The sequence below is a fragment of the Bombyx mandarina genome, chromosome 05, assembly GCF_030267445.1.
Source record: "Bombyx mandarina strain Sakado chromosome 05, ASM3026744v2".
In the NCBI taxonomy this organism is placed as follows: Eukaryota; Metazoa; Arthropoda; class Insecta; order Lepidoptera; family Bombycidae; genus Bombyx; species Bombyx mandarina.
The window spans coordinates 10,556,592-10,570,584 of record NC_143212.1 but is presented as its reverse complement, the minus strand read 5'-3'; the positions used below and the strand labels follow the sequence as shown (position 1 = coordinate 10,570,584).

At 37.4% G+C, this 13,993-nt stretch overlaps 1 protein-coding gene across 3 annotated transcripts in view; it reads right to left on the bottom strand.

The window, feature by feature from the left end:
• The window catches only part of LOC114251602 (uncharacterized), a 61,842-nt gene extending 51,306 nt beyond the window's left edge, over positions 1 to 10,536 (bottom strand). For 2 of the 3 annotated variants that reach the window (XM_089727701.1, XM_028185927.2), the window contains exon 1: positions 10,265 to 10,536. The gene's annotated coding sequence lies outside the window, so the exon portion shown is untranslated. Of the gene's footprint in view, positions 1 to 743; positions 853 to 10,264 lie in introns of all 3 variants that reach the window. The other variant, XM_089727702.1, reaches the window with a different exon arrangement.
• Positions 10,537 to 13,993: the final 3,457 nt, after the last annotated feature.

Genomic DNA, 13,993 nt, shown 5'->3' with positions numbered 1-13,993 from the left:
GTCGACTTATCAAGGTGTTATGAGTATGAGGAAAGATCATCTGATCATTATTCTGATACACAATCTCATCACACTCAATCAGTCTATTCAAAATAATATTTTGGTTACATGATACTGCAAATAAATTTGGGTGGTTCTATTTCTTGTCAGTAGCCATGGCTACTGGCACATCACAACTTCAAATCAATCAAGCCTGATCAGTCTAGAGCAGTTTGACCGGGTTCGATTCCCAGCCGAAGTGTGGTAATCCACTAGCTCTGTTAAGTTTATTTAGTATTCGAGGTTTGGGTGTGATATTTTCGGATATTATGTAAGCTTCTGGTACACAAAGCACAGGAAAAAGTCCTATATTAGGGCCGTTGAGAGTAAAGCATTTCGATTAATTTATTTAAAAACTTTAGGAACTCGGATCCATTGTTTTTGCTGTATTCTGACCATTTTAATTTTTTTTCATTGTCGAAAACATCACAATTATATGTATTTTATTGTACATGTGATCTAATAGTCCGTTTGAAGTTAAATGCTTAATTCTGTTTGTGATTTGATGTTAATGCTTAGCACTATTTGTTAATTCATGAATGTCATAAAAAAAACTCAATAACATCCCTATCTACATCCCAATCATTCCAAATCAATCCGTTTATTGACTGGTCAAAAATCAATATTTCCAACGTTCCCTACGTTGAAAATATCCGGGAACCGTTTAAAACGGAAACGAAGCAATTGGCACATCCATAGCTCACCTGAGGGCAAGGGGCTGGACGTTATAAATAATGCGCTAATTTCGCCGGCCCCAGGTCGTTTGCTGACCGGATTGCAGTACGTTGCCTCGGGGAAGGCAGCACAGCACAACTAGTACAGAAATAATAACCAACTATTCATCGAGCGATTGCGAGTTATGAGGAGACCTAAATTATTATATTGTATTTATTACGTTCGAATAGCTAATTTATGATTAATATAAAATTTATTGTAAACAAGCTGACGAGTTCTCGGCTCTCCTGGGTTTTAGTTAGTGCCACCATTTAGTCTGAGACTTTCGAATTCATAATTTAAAAGTATGATCACTGTCCCACCTTTTAAATCGGCACGTATGATGGTTCGCGGGAAATCAATTTTTTTTGAACAGTGCTCTATAACGTGGCTTGCGTTTGACGTTGACCGATAGAAATCATGACGTAACAGAAAAACGTTCTACCCCGTCCATGCGACTTTGTTCCTCTCTCTCTCTCCCACTCTCTCACTCTGTTTCTTTCTATTATATGCTATATAGTTTGTGTTAAATTACAATTTTCTCTTAAATATTATAATAAACTATGTTTATTAAATATATTTTTAATCAAAAACTTCGTTCCTAGCAGTTTGCCGCGAATGCACATGTCTGTACATCGCATATGTGTTTGTATCTATTATATTTATTTAAAAAAAAACATAATTATGGAAGACATTGGTATTTACGTTTCAAAATCAGTACCTGCTAGAGTACTGAAGTTAAATAATGAAATTCATCAGTTCTTGATGTTGACATTGCACTATTCATATGCAAAAAATATCTTGCGTTAACGATTAATGTGTTTCGATTTGAAACGTTAGACAGCCGCCATTACAATAGATACTACGAATTTATGTTTCCAGGATTGGCCCATTGACGTGGATTCCAGTAACCACAAACGCAATTTGGGCCTTAAAGTCTGTCATTATTTTAATAAAGGCTGAGGATATTCGTATTCTTAAACATTCGAAACGTCGTAAAATTATTTCAAAAATACACGTTCTAAATCGAGAACCTTCTCTTGAAGTCGGTTACAAAATTCGTGCACATTAATACAAATAGTCTTTACGGTTGGCCATTGTATGACATGTTAGCCATTCAAATTTGATGATAAAAATCACCCTTATTTAAATAACGGAACCTGCAGATGTTATAACGGACTTGAAAAGCGATCTAGTTTTGACACGAAAAAATTGTTGAAACGTGGAAAAAGTAATAAAAAAGAATCTTTACTTAGGAAATGGAATGAAAAACTATTCTAGGAGTTTATAAAGTTCTTTCTTTAATTTGGCATATTTAAGAATCGTGCAGCCTGTTCCATTGCCGCGTCGTCCATAAACTCTAATAGCATGAATTCAACTGTTGGAGGTTAAAAAAAAACCGCTTAGTTGCTTTTTTATTATGGCCAAAGAAAGTAGCTGTTAACTTGTACTATGTTAAAAAATCAACATACATCAACATGAAAAACTAGCCCTCTTTCTTTGGCTTCACTCACATTTCATATCGCTTCGAAGAAATTAGAGCTAAAATTCATATAGGTTTATTATTGTTAATAATCAAACAGGCCAAACGAGTGAAAGCTCTTTGTACAATGTTATCTGTTCTAAAGAAGCATCTGGATACACAAGGAATGTTCCATTTGCGGCGTTTGTTTCATGGTTCGTTATTGATTACATTTGAGAAAACAAACTCAAAATTTCTTTTCTTTGATGCCTGAAAACCTGTTGTTTTTTTTTGTCGTACGAATGTTTAATAAGATAATCAAACTTATCTTGTTATAAGTATTCAAACTACAATTCCGATTTAAAGAAAAAAAAACATTTCACATATCGTATAAGCTCATTTATCGCGTTATTACATCCTCCATGACCACTCTTAATTTAATCACTAAATCCGAAACAACAATTATCTACAAAATGAATCATGTCGAATACAAAGTTTATAATTCAAACAATCTTTACAAACTGAAGTCAGTCTCGCAACGTTTATTGACATTTAATTGTTCAAATCATTATCTTTAAAATAATAAATCAGATGTTTTATTAGTGTTTCTATATTTCTAAATGGGAACTCTTGGCCGGGACCATACAGTACATTTCTTTTGTTATCTTCCTGCTCCTGAAGATAGGTTAAATAATTATGTTATAAATATTACATCTCGTCTCCTTGTCACAGGATATTGATAACACTTCTAAGACGTAAACATGTTTGAAGTCGATGATAATAAGTTAATTTATTTTGTAGTGATAAATGCAACATCGTCCGGGGGCGCTCATGACAACCTTATTAGCTTGTGGTAAGGACTTTTTTATTGTTTGCAGTTATGACCTTTTTACTTTTTATTATTTATTTTTTATGAAGGAAGTGTTACTGGTGTCCCGAAGATATTTCCAGTTTCACAAGGACACGTGTGGAGAGTACGGGCTCAGCCAGGAGGGGTGGGATTTGCTAATAGCTACCCGAGCGCCTCCAAAGGAAACCTAACAACTAAAAAGCAATTCCTTCGCGAATGAATCTACTACCGGATCGTAATCTCGACCTGCTGAGAAGATCCAGCGAGAAACTCAGTGGACTGACGCGTGAGTTAGGATGCACGTTTTTTTTCCTACCTATGCTGATAACCTTGAGAGGCTACTTCAGTTTCACCCTAACATGTAGGTGAGTTCACAGGGCTCAAACCTCAAGTCCTAGCAAGAGCGGTGCTTCGCAGAATCTACCACCGGATCGGAAACGCGACCCATTGAGAAGATCCGGTGAGTACGATGAGTACGGTTACCAGAGTTCCTAGAATTGCTACTATATAGTGTTAGAGTTGAAGGCGTCTAGTGCTAAGGTTAATCGATCTAATGGAGTCGAAGGTAATTGGCTCCTGCGTCAGCAGGTGTCTGGGAGTAGTCAACGGCGGCAACGATAAGGCGATTTTCACGACGCATAGCCTTATCGAAGTGGTTTTCCTGATACTGTCGTTCATTGTCGTTGGTTCTCAATGCAAGTCAATTGTGTTACATTATCATTCTACAAAAATGAAATGGTTTAAACGTGAGTAAATCCTGCGCCTTATCTCTTAGAACACGAGTCCACTAATGGTTTTCTTTCTCGCGACTGGAAACAGTCATATCTTTGTATGGTCTTTCACGTGAACTCCTTCGCAATGGTTCCAAAGGAACTAGTCTAAACTAAATCAAAAACATTAAATCATATTTCATCTCTTCCAGTCCCAAATTGCTCTCCATTTGTTTTTAATCACCTAACGGCTTGTGATGTTAAGCGGAGCATATTATCTATAACTTCCAATGCAGTTGGAAGTGACTGTGTCGCCCGTAATATGATCCTTCCTATCCTGGACCAAATCCTTCCCGTTATCTGTCATATCCTCAATCACTCATTATCTAGCGGCATCTTTCCAAAGGCTTGGAAAGAAGCACAAATTACACCACTGCCAAAAAAGTCGAATCCTATATCCTTTTCAGAATACCGTCCAATTTCCATTTTACCGTTCCTTTCAAAGGTTTTAGAACGCTTGATTCACAACCAGCTCAATGAGTTTCTTACAAGGAATCAGCTTTTAAACCCTTACCAATCCGGCTTTCGTCCTGGTCATAGCACAGTCACAGCCCTGGTGAATATTACGGATGCCATCAGACTTGGCATGGAGAGTGGGAAACTGACGGTGTTGGCATTGCTGGATTTCAGTAATGCATTTGGCACCGTTGATTTCGACATACTTCTAGCCATCCTTAGCTCCATTAACATATCTCCGACCGTGGTTGATTGGTTTCGAAGTTACCTGTCTGGTCGCCGACAGCGTATTCACTGTGAGAATGCCTATTCTTCATGGTGTGAAACGCACGTAGGTGTACCGCAGGGTGGCGTTTTATCCCCTTTACTTTTTTCAATTTTTATAAATTCTATTTCTATACAACTTACTTCTTCCTACCACCTGTATGCAGATGATCTACAGATCTATACACAAACTTCTTTGTCAGAACTGACCAACGCGATGAAGACGCTGAATAATGACTTATCAATATTATCCCGTTGGAGTAATTCGCATGGATTGAGGGTGAACCCGTCGAAGACACAGGTCATTGTTGTCGGCAGTTCAAGATTGTGCTCGAAAGTGAAATGGTCGCAGCTTCCGGCTATTTTATTTGATGGCGTACCAATTCCTATCAGCGATACTGTGAAAAATTTAGGAATCTTAATTGATAAAAACCTTTCATGGAACGCTCAGATAAAAGAGGTTAGCCGGAAGGTGTTTGCAACAGCTGGATCTTTGAGACGGTTACGAAATTTTCTTCCAACTGCCACTAAAACTGCGCTTGCACAATCTCTCCTTCTTCCAATTCTTGACTACGCCGATGCCAGCTATACTGATTTAACTGAAACACAACTTGATAAACTTGAGCGGCTACAAAATTTCTGCATAAGATTGGTATTGTATGTAAGTATGTATATTGGTATATAATAATAAATATAAATTTGGTTTACGGAAATATGATCATGTATCTGAATTTCGCACTAAACTCAAGTGGTTACCAATTCGCCTTCGCCGCAATACTCATGTCCTTTCATTACTATACTGTACTCTCTTTAACCCCCATGCCCCCATATATCTCAAAGAACGTTTCGAGTTCCTACGTGATACGCATAATTTTTCCCTGAGATCATCGGATAGCCTGAGACTGAAAATGCCGGCGCATTCATCATCATTCTTTGATCATTCATTCACCGTCCAGGCGGTTCGATTGTGGAATGCTCTGCCGGATGCAGTGAGAAGTGCTCAAACTTTAAACTGTTTTAAAAGAATGGTGAAGGAACACTACTTATCTTCTTAGTGCTGTTTGTTTGCATCATCATTTATTATTTCCATACTGTTGATGTATTATGTGTATGTAAGTATATTAGTATGTATTGTATGTAAGTATGTATTGTATGTAAGTATGTATATTGGTATATAATAATTAGTATATATTTCATATTATATGTAAACGGTATATATTTTGTTTATTGTATGTATATATTTTCTATAACGTATTATCTATAGTACACCGCAACATACCTGCTATATTTTTTTATATTTTCCAGAATTTCTATAAATTATACGGTTGTCTGGAAGAGATCGCTTTTAGCGATAAGACCGCCTATTGTACAAATTTATCTGTTTTTTGATTGTTTTTTTGAATGTAAATTGTGTTTTGGTGTGCAATAAAGTGTATTCTCTCTCTCTCTCTCTCTCTAGGCGATGGCCTGCTTTGGAGGTTTTCACGGCGTCTGGCACCAAGACGGGTCGCTGGGATCACAGACGACTTACGGAATAATTTAATGACAACTATAAACGCCAGATTAAGCCGTAAAGTGCTTCTAATTATGTCTACGACTCGCCAAAAACAGAAGAAAATACTTTAAACACCTATTTACATATATATTTAAATTTGTTTTAAATTAAATCACTGTTCTTTATTGTAAGTATCTAACAGCGACGGCTTGTTTACGTGTGGACACCAATTGTTTACAATGTGAACAACTAATGATCATTATTGATTTTTAGTATCGTTCTTATGTAAGCATTATAACGGGTAGCGATATCGCTCACGAACTCCTTAAATACAGTACCTTTTTTATTGAATCGTGCTATATGGGTGTACTAGCACATGGTTTTTTCAACCTTTCAAAGCAGTTTTTAACATTATTAGTCAGGCGCTTTGTTTTCCCTGCCTATTCCCTAGTAGCCTAAAAGGCTATTCCAGCTACACCCGAATGGATAATTTAGTCCAAGGGCTCAACCTGAGAGAATTTGCTACCACTATCCCTAGCAAGAGCGGCATATTCTTCTAGCGCATGCTTTAAGGTGTATATCTGGTTAGCAAAAGTAATATTTACAAGCAACTACTGCGTTTCTTTTTAAATAAATAATCTACTTTTGTGCCAACAATGAAATCATTTTTTGTATACATAGATTATTATTAGCCTTTTCGGATTCCGTTTCTACAAAAAAGTGATAAACCCGAAAATGTCGATTACTGCCATTACACGTACGTTAGCAATGCCAGGGGTACAGCCAGATCATTGCACACTGTAAAGATGTATGTATGTATGTATGTATTCATAAACACAAAGATACTGATAAATATGGCAATATCGTTGCAACGTACACATATTTGAAACGGATAACTAAATAATAAGTACCTAAATCTAAAGTGGTGTTTGTTTCACTAATCCTGGTAGTAGAGTGTACTGTAAGTCCGCAGGTGTAGTGACCACCATCAGGCGTGCTCCAACGAAGCAGTGATGGTTTTAATTTTGAAGAGTGATACTGCGGTTTCAGCCTCTTTTTTTCCTAAGCTGATTGTCTTGAGAGACCGTAACAGCCTCACCGGGCGAGTAGGTGAGCTCACGGGGCTAAAAGCCTGACGTTGCTGCTAACACAAACCCTAGCAAGAGCTGTGCTTCGCAGAATGTACCACCGGGTCGGAAACGCGACTCACTGAGAAGATCCGGCGAGAAACTCCGTGGTTTCAGCATACGACAGGGACTTCGACCCCTTATTTCATGGTAATTTTTAAGTTCACGTTCTGATAAATAAAAATTCGCTGCAACATAAATCATCCAGTTGTATGATATATGATGTGGAAATCTATATATATAAAAATGAATTGCTGTTCATTAGTCTCGTTAAAACTCGAGAACGGCTGAACCGATTTGGCTAATTTTGGTCTTGAATTATTTGTGGAAGTCCAGAGAAGGTTTAAAAGGTTGATAAATATGAAAATACTCGGAATTAAATAAAAATAACAATTTTGATTTTTCCTTTAATGTGTCCCCTGTCGGGCGGATTCCTTTTGTTTGTTTATTTTATACAAAAGTTTAGGTATTTTATTTATCGATTGAGGCACTACGAAGTCTGCCGGGTCAGCTAGTAACAAATATATTAGAAGTCGATATTGGCTGAAGGGTGGTACTTATGTCAGCAACGTGGGACATAGTGTGCCGTACTAATTAATACTTACACCTTTTAACGCGCAATTATTAATTTAACCTAATATGTCTATAGAGCGGAATTTTTCAACATAATTCACAAACGTTGGACGTATGTTTAAATTGATTATTTGCACTCGCATCAAGACTGATGAGCGTTTTCAATAATTTTATTCTTTTTCTCTAACAATCTAGCCTAATTAGCTAAATGTATGAAAAGTACCCTTTTGTTGGAACTATACGATCGCTACAATACTTCTTCTTTTTCTCCACCTTACCCCACCAGGTGGGGTCGGCACAGCAAATTTTTCTCTTCCATTCTCTTCTATCAGCTGTCATCTCAACACTAACTGCTCTCTCTCTCATATCGTCATCCACACACTCCATCCATGTCTTCTTCGGTTGACCTCTTCCCTCTCTACCTTGCACTACCATTTCCATACATCTCCTAGTCACATGCATCTTCTCTCTATGCATCACATGAACATACCACGTTCGCTACAATACTACGTTGATTAATTATTATACTTGGCATACAACCTTCATGGAAGCGCAAGGAATACATTGACAAAGTTTCATCACAATCGAATTAATGCTGTGGCAGCGCATAAAATACGATGGAACAAAAAAACATCGGTTAAATAATGCTCCAGATTTATGTTTTTGATAAACTATCTAGACTACTTTAATATTTATATTTCATTCTTTTTATTATCCATATTTTACAGTTATTCTCATTCTGTATGATACCATTGTTGATTTAAGTGTTATTAGTTCATGTTAAATTACTTAAATGAATACTTTCCACCCGTTTGTTCATTTATATATTATTATATTGAATGATGTAAGTAATTGAATATTTAATGAATGTGCAATCAAATATACCAAATTCACACAATGATTTGGGAAGTGTTTAACATAATAGTTGCTGATTGTCCCAATTATTACAATATTACTTAATAAAATTCTGTTTCGATCTTTTTATGTACTATATAAAATCTGAGTAGATTTTTTTACCCGTTAAAAATTTGTTCTATTCGTACCAAAAAAAGGAAAGAGTGTAAACATAAGAAGAAAACAATGTTCCAACTGTTTAAATATAGATTTTAATTAAACTCGTTGACTGTCATTACGTAAGCCCCTTTTAGTAATGTTGCGGTAAATTCCAGGGAATAAGGGCCGGGATTTTGTCTTCATGACTCCAATCACGGGCGCTGAGACAGAGTTTTAATTCGTTTTGCGAGGGCCAATCGTTTTGACAGCGGTAATTAATCGTCGTTGATCCAACAACCCAGGAGTGGCTTTGGTCTCTGCAGATTCCGTCTTAAAGGTATTTCGACTCTATTCTCTTACCCTAGGTTTGAAATTTAATTAGCGTACAAATCACTCATTGTCTAAAGTAAAGCTTTTTTCATCTTCAGATTTATTGCTATTTAAGGTCTATTTTGTTTCCATTTTCTTTGAAGTCACAAATAGTTTATTATGTTCCCATAACCGAAATCTTCATTGATTATGTTATATGAAATCTATCGAAATGGGGTTAACGAATCGGTATTTAAGCCCCTTTAACTAAATCCATGCATAAACATTTCATCGTGGAATAATGATTATAGCTATTTTGTTTTCGGGCTATACACGTCTAAGAGTCAATATTAATAATGGGAAAGCGTTCGGTAGGAAATATTGAAGAATACCGACACCCGAACACAGAGATACCTCAAGGAATAAAACAATGACACACTATCATCTGGTCAAAAACTGGTTTTAGTCAGCGAACGGCCCGACCCAATAGACTTGAGCGTGGCAAAGGAAATTTTTATTGCTTAGAAAATAATCAAAGGGTGTGTTTGTTGTCTGACGGTGTTCTTTATCGCGACGAAGTTCTTTTCATGATCATCGAAGAATGAATTGTTTTACGGTGGCAGATTTCCAAGTAAACAGCCTTAGATTCATGAGCTTGAAGCCTTAAAGATTAAAGTCTCAAAGCCCATGACATTAAAAAAAAGCAAACATTGCTAAGAGACAACGGTGAATGCATCTTACAACACTTCACGTAACTGACGGTTTTTAAGCATTCTGTAAATTGCTACATTGTCTTATCGCGAATGTAGGTACTGCCTCTTTTTTTTTCCTCCACTTAATCGTCAGTTGCCAAAGAGGCTATTCCAACCACGCGAGGACTTGCTAACATTAGCCTCGGCAGTCGACAAGAACAACCTCTTTCATGAAAGACACGCTTAGTACTGGTAGGGTTAAACAAAAGATTTTCAATTTTATTTATTACTTAGATGGGTGGGCGAGCTCACAGTCCACCTGGTCTTAAGTTGTTACTGGCGCCCATAGACATCTTCAACGTAAATGCGCCACCCACCTTGAGATATAAGTTCTAAGGTCTCAGTATAGTTACAACAGTTACAGTATAGTTATAGAAGGAATACAGATTACAATTACAATAAAATAAATATGACAATTAAATGGACGTAAGTATATTGACTTATTGACGAAAATGCTTACCTCCGACAAACAATTAGTACACCGGCACAACGTAAACTATGGTAACAAAAACAGAATTGATGGTCTGCGAAACGTCTAGGGGTATTCTGCTGAGAAATTCACGGAATACTATTATTGTGAAGCACCACGTGATGTAAATGTGTATTTTTTATTAAACTATATTAAGTTTCACTCCACTTACAGTCACAAGTGTGTGACGAAGAGAATAACTTAGTTTCGCGAGAGCACATGAAACAGAGACGTGACACCGCAACGATCGTTCGTTTACAACTAGTTAGTTGCATTCATTCGGCACTATTCGGCAGCCGGCGTCCGGCGTTCGGCAATGTTCGGCAACGGGATTCAATACCGAACGCGTTCGAGTTATCATGCATAAAATTCGACCATAGTTCGCATTACTATCATCATCTTATATAGTACAATCATCAGTTCGATGATAGCTGTTCCGGCGCATGTGCATAGGTACTGCTAAAAAAAAAAATTGTTTTTTTTTTTCTGGTCCGAAATCTATGTAATATGCAAAAATTTTCATTCATATTTTTAAAATTGCATTGTTTGCTGCTGAGACAGAAAAGCGAAGTTTTATGAAATTTAGAATATTTTATTTTTATGGCGTAAATCGTTGCACAGCCTCATGGTCTACCTGGTTTAAAGTGGTTTCCGGAACCCATAGACATTAACGTGATCGCCTCTTGCCATGAGACATGAAATTAGACTCTTAATCTTATTGTAAAGCGACTGTCTTAATTTTAAGACCGGGAAGTATTACTGTTTCTTGGCAAAAACAATGAGGTTAGTAATTACCTATCGGTGGAACTGCAGCAATACCACCACCGGAAAGCGTTCGTAATCGCCGATCATCTGGAGTAACTAGGCCCGCATATAAATTTTAAGCCTGGTATAAATAAAGTAGAATGGATACATTTTTCTTCGATTGTACGATGGTAGAGTGGAATCATCACTTCGATAAGTTCCTAGAAGAACTTCAAAGGAAAACCGGTAGGAAACAGTGAGCTACACAAAGTTGTATCAAAAAGTAGTGAGGAAGATACACTGCTTGGTAAGAAAAAAAATACTGGCAGGCATAGCTCAGATACATATTTGTAATATTAATAAAGAAAGCAAATCTTCGATTCTCTTTTGTTTTTTTCTGAATGTAGTCAGACATTTCGAAGATATTGTTGGACAAGTTTCAAGAAGATTCGGAAAACTTTTTGTCTCGTTTCATAACAATGGACGAAGCATGGGTCCATTTTGATCCCGAGACAAAACAGTAGCCTTCGCAATGGAAACGGCCATCATCACCGACCCCGAAGAAGTTTCTTGTCTTGGCATCGGCTGACAAGGTTATGGCCTCAATATTTTGGGGCTCAGAAGGGATATTGTTGATTGATTGGAACGTGGAACAAATATTACAGGCCAATATTATGCAGCTTTCATTTCCAAGTTGAGGAATGCCATCAAAGAGAAAAGGAGAGGGAAACTTCGAAGGGACGTGCTGTTTCATTACGACAATGCACCCACGCACAGGTCGGCAGTTGTGTAATGGCTGCCATTCAGCAAGCTGGCTTCGAATTGGTTGACCACCCCCCTTATTCACCAGATCTGGCGCCTAGCGATTTTTATCTGTTCCCAACTATTTATGACTATGTATGAGACTATGTATAAATTATTAAGTTATCAATTGTCAACGCCCTGAGAGAAGCCGAAAACCGAAGCAAATGGAAGCTGAGGGTACAAAGAGCCACGAAGGGCTTTCAAGGACACGACCTTCAGCAATGAAGTATTCGACTAAGAAGAAAATCAATTGTCATTATATTCTATCTCCTTCTCACTACTTTTTGATCCTCCTAGTATGTTTAAGACTTACTTCGATTTTTCATTTTAATATATATATATATATATATTTGTTGATATTTTTAATTTGAAAGTTTAAATGTTTGGATATTTGTTACTCAATCTCCCAGAACGGATTTGTAAGAAATTTCGCACCAATAGAGATATCACCTGGATTGGCATTTAGGATACTTTTAACATGGTGAATTACATGTTCGCGGCAACACCACTGGCGCGGCCGGCGGCGTTAATAACATATCCACTGTAGTAAACACGGCAGCTTGTTCACTGATTCGTGATTTTACGTACCAGTGGATTTACAGATCGACTGGTAGATCAGAGACCAGAGAGTGAGTGACACAATTAACTCTTTATCCCGAAAAAAATGTAATGTCTAAATGCAAAATTCATTATAAATCTTAAAAATTTAAAGCGATCTAAATCGCAGGATATTTTTAGTTTAATTATAAAACATAGAATAAATAATTATTTATAATGCAGAGAGTAATTAGTATTTATCGTAGCTTGTGGCCGGTGGCTGCCATATTTATCGCGAGCCCATCTGTTTATGTTTATGTGACGCAAATGCTGTTTGTGAACTTCTATTTTTACAAACTGATTACGTGTGTCCCGTCCCGCAGCAAATTAATTATAAATAATATAAAATTACCTTCATACTCATTTGATTGCGAAAATGTGGCTTCAATCAAATAGTAAGCGTTAAGATAGAAGACGTTGAAATAAAGTATGCTCTTTCCGAAACGATACACTTGCGCTAACGAATAACTCAATCATGAAAAAAAAATTTGAACGCTTCTCCCGGAATTAAGATCTGTTCTTGCCGCGAATTCTCCTTTATGTCTTCTACCGAATGAAAACAGATGCCGCGAAGTGGTAATTTATGTTTAGGGGAAAAAAAGAAGTCGGCTGGAGCTATATCTGGTGTGGTGAATAAGGTGGTTGGTTGCTCGATGGTATTCGTTGAGTTTTTGGTCAAAAATTCATTCACAATGATGGCCTTGCGCGGAAGCCGGTCATCGTTCTCGTCGAACCCGTCGCTTGCGACGAAGGGTTCGACGAGTAAATTAACCCTCAGACACAGCCCACTGTGTTTCTCGCCAGATCTTCTCAGTGGGTCGCGTTTCCGATCCGGTGATAGATTCAGCGAAGCACGGCTCTTGCTAGGGTTCGTGTTAGCAACGTCGTCAGGATCGAACCGCGTGAGCTCAGTTAAGGTTACGTTGATATAGCCTCTCAAGGCTCAAGGTTAAGTAGTAAAAAAAAAGTGCGAAGGCGCATTATCCTGTTGCAAAATCCAAGAATTTTATTTCCACAAATCTGGCCTTTTTCGTCGAATTTGCTATCTTAAACGCCGCATAACGCTGAAATAATATTCTTTATTTTACCTTTCAACCTTTCGGAAATAATTCCGAGCGCGCAACACGCGATAGTCAAAGAATTTTTTTTGTTTCAGTTCAGTTGGAAAGCGCCACTCCGAAGCTTTTTTCCGCCTACCTATTTGCTAGCCTTAGAGGCTATTCAAGCTACGCCCGGACGAGTAGGTAAGCTCACGGGCTCAACCTGAAAGAATTTGCTAACACTAGCCCTAGCAACTAGCAAGAGCAGTGCTTCGCGGAATATACCACCGGATCGGAATCGCGACCAACGAGAAGATCCGGCGAGAATATCAGTGGGTTGGTTTGCTCGTCGAACTCTTCTTCGTAATCGGCGATATCGACGGAGATGGTGAATGAAGGATTGACGACATTTTTTATATTTATTTAAATATGTACTACAAATATTTTGGTCTGATATTATTAATTATCTTGACCATGTTCGACAACGTAAATAACGATTATTTTCATTTTTAATTCGGCTAACCAGTAAAACATG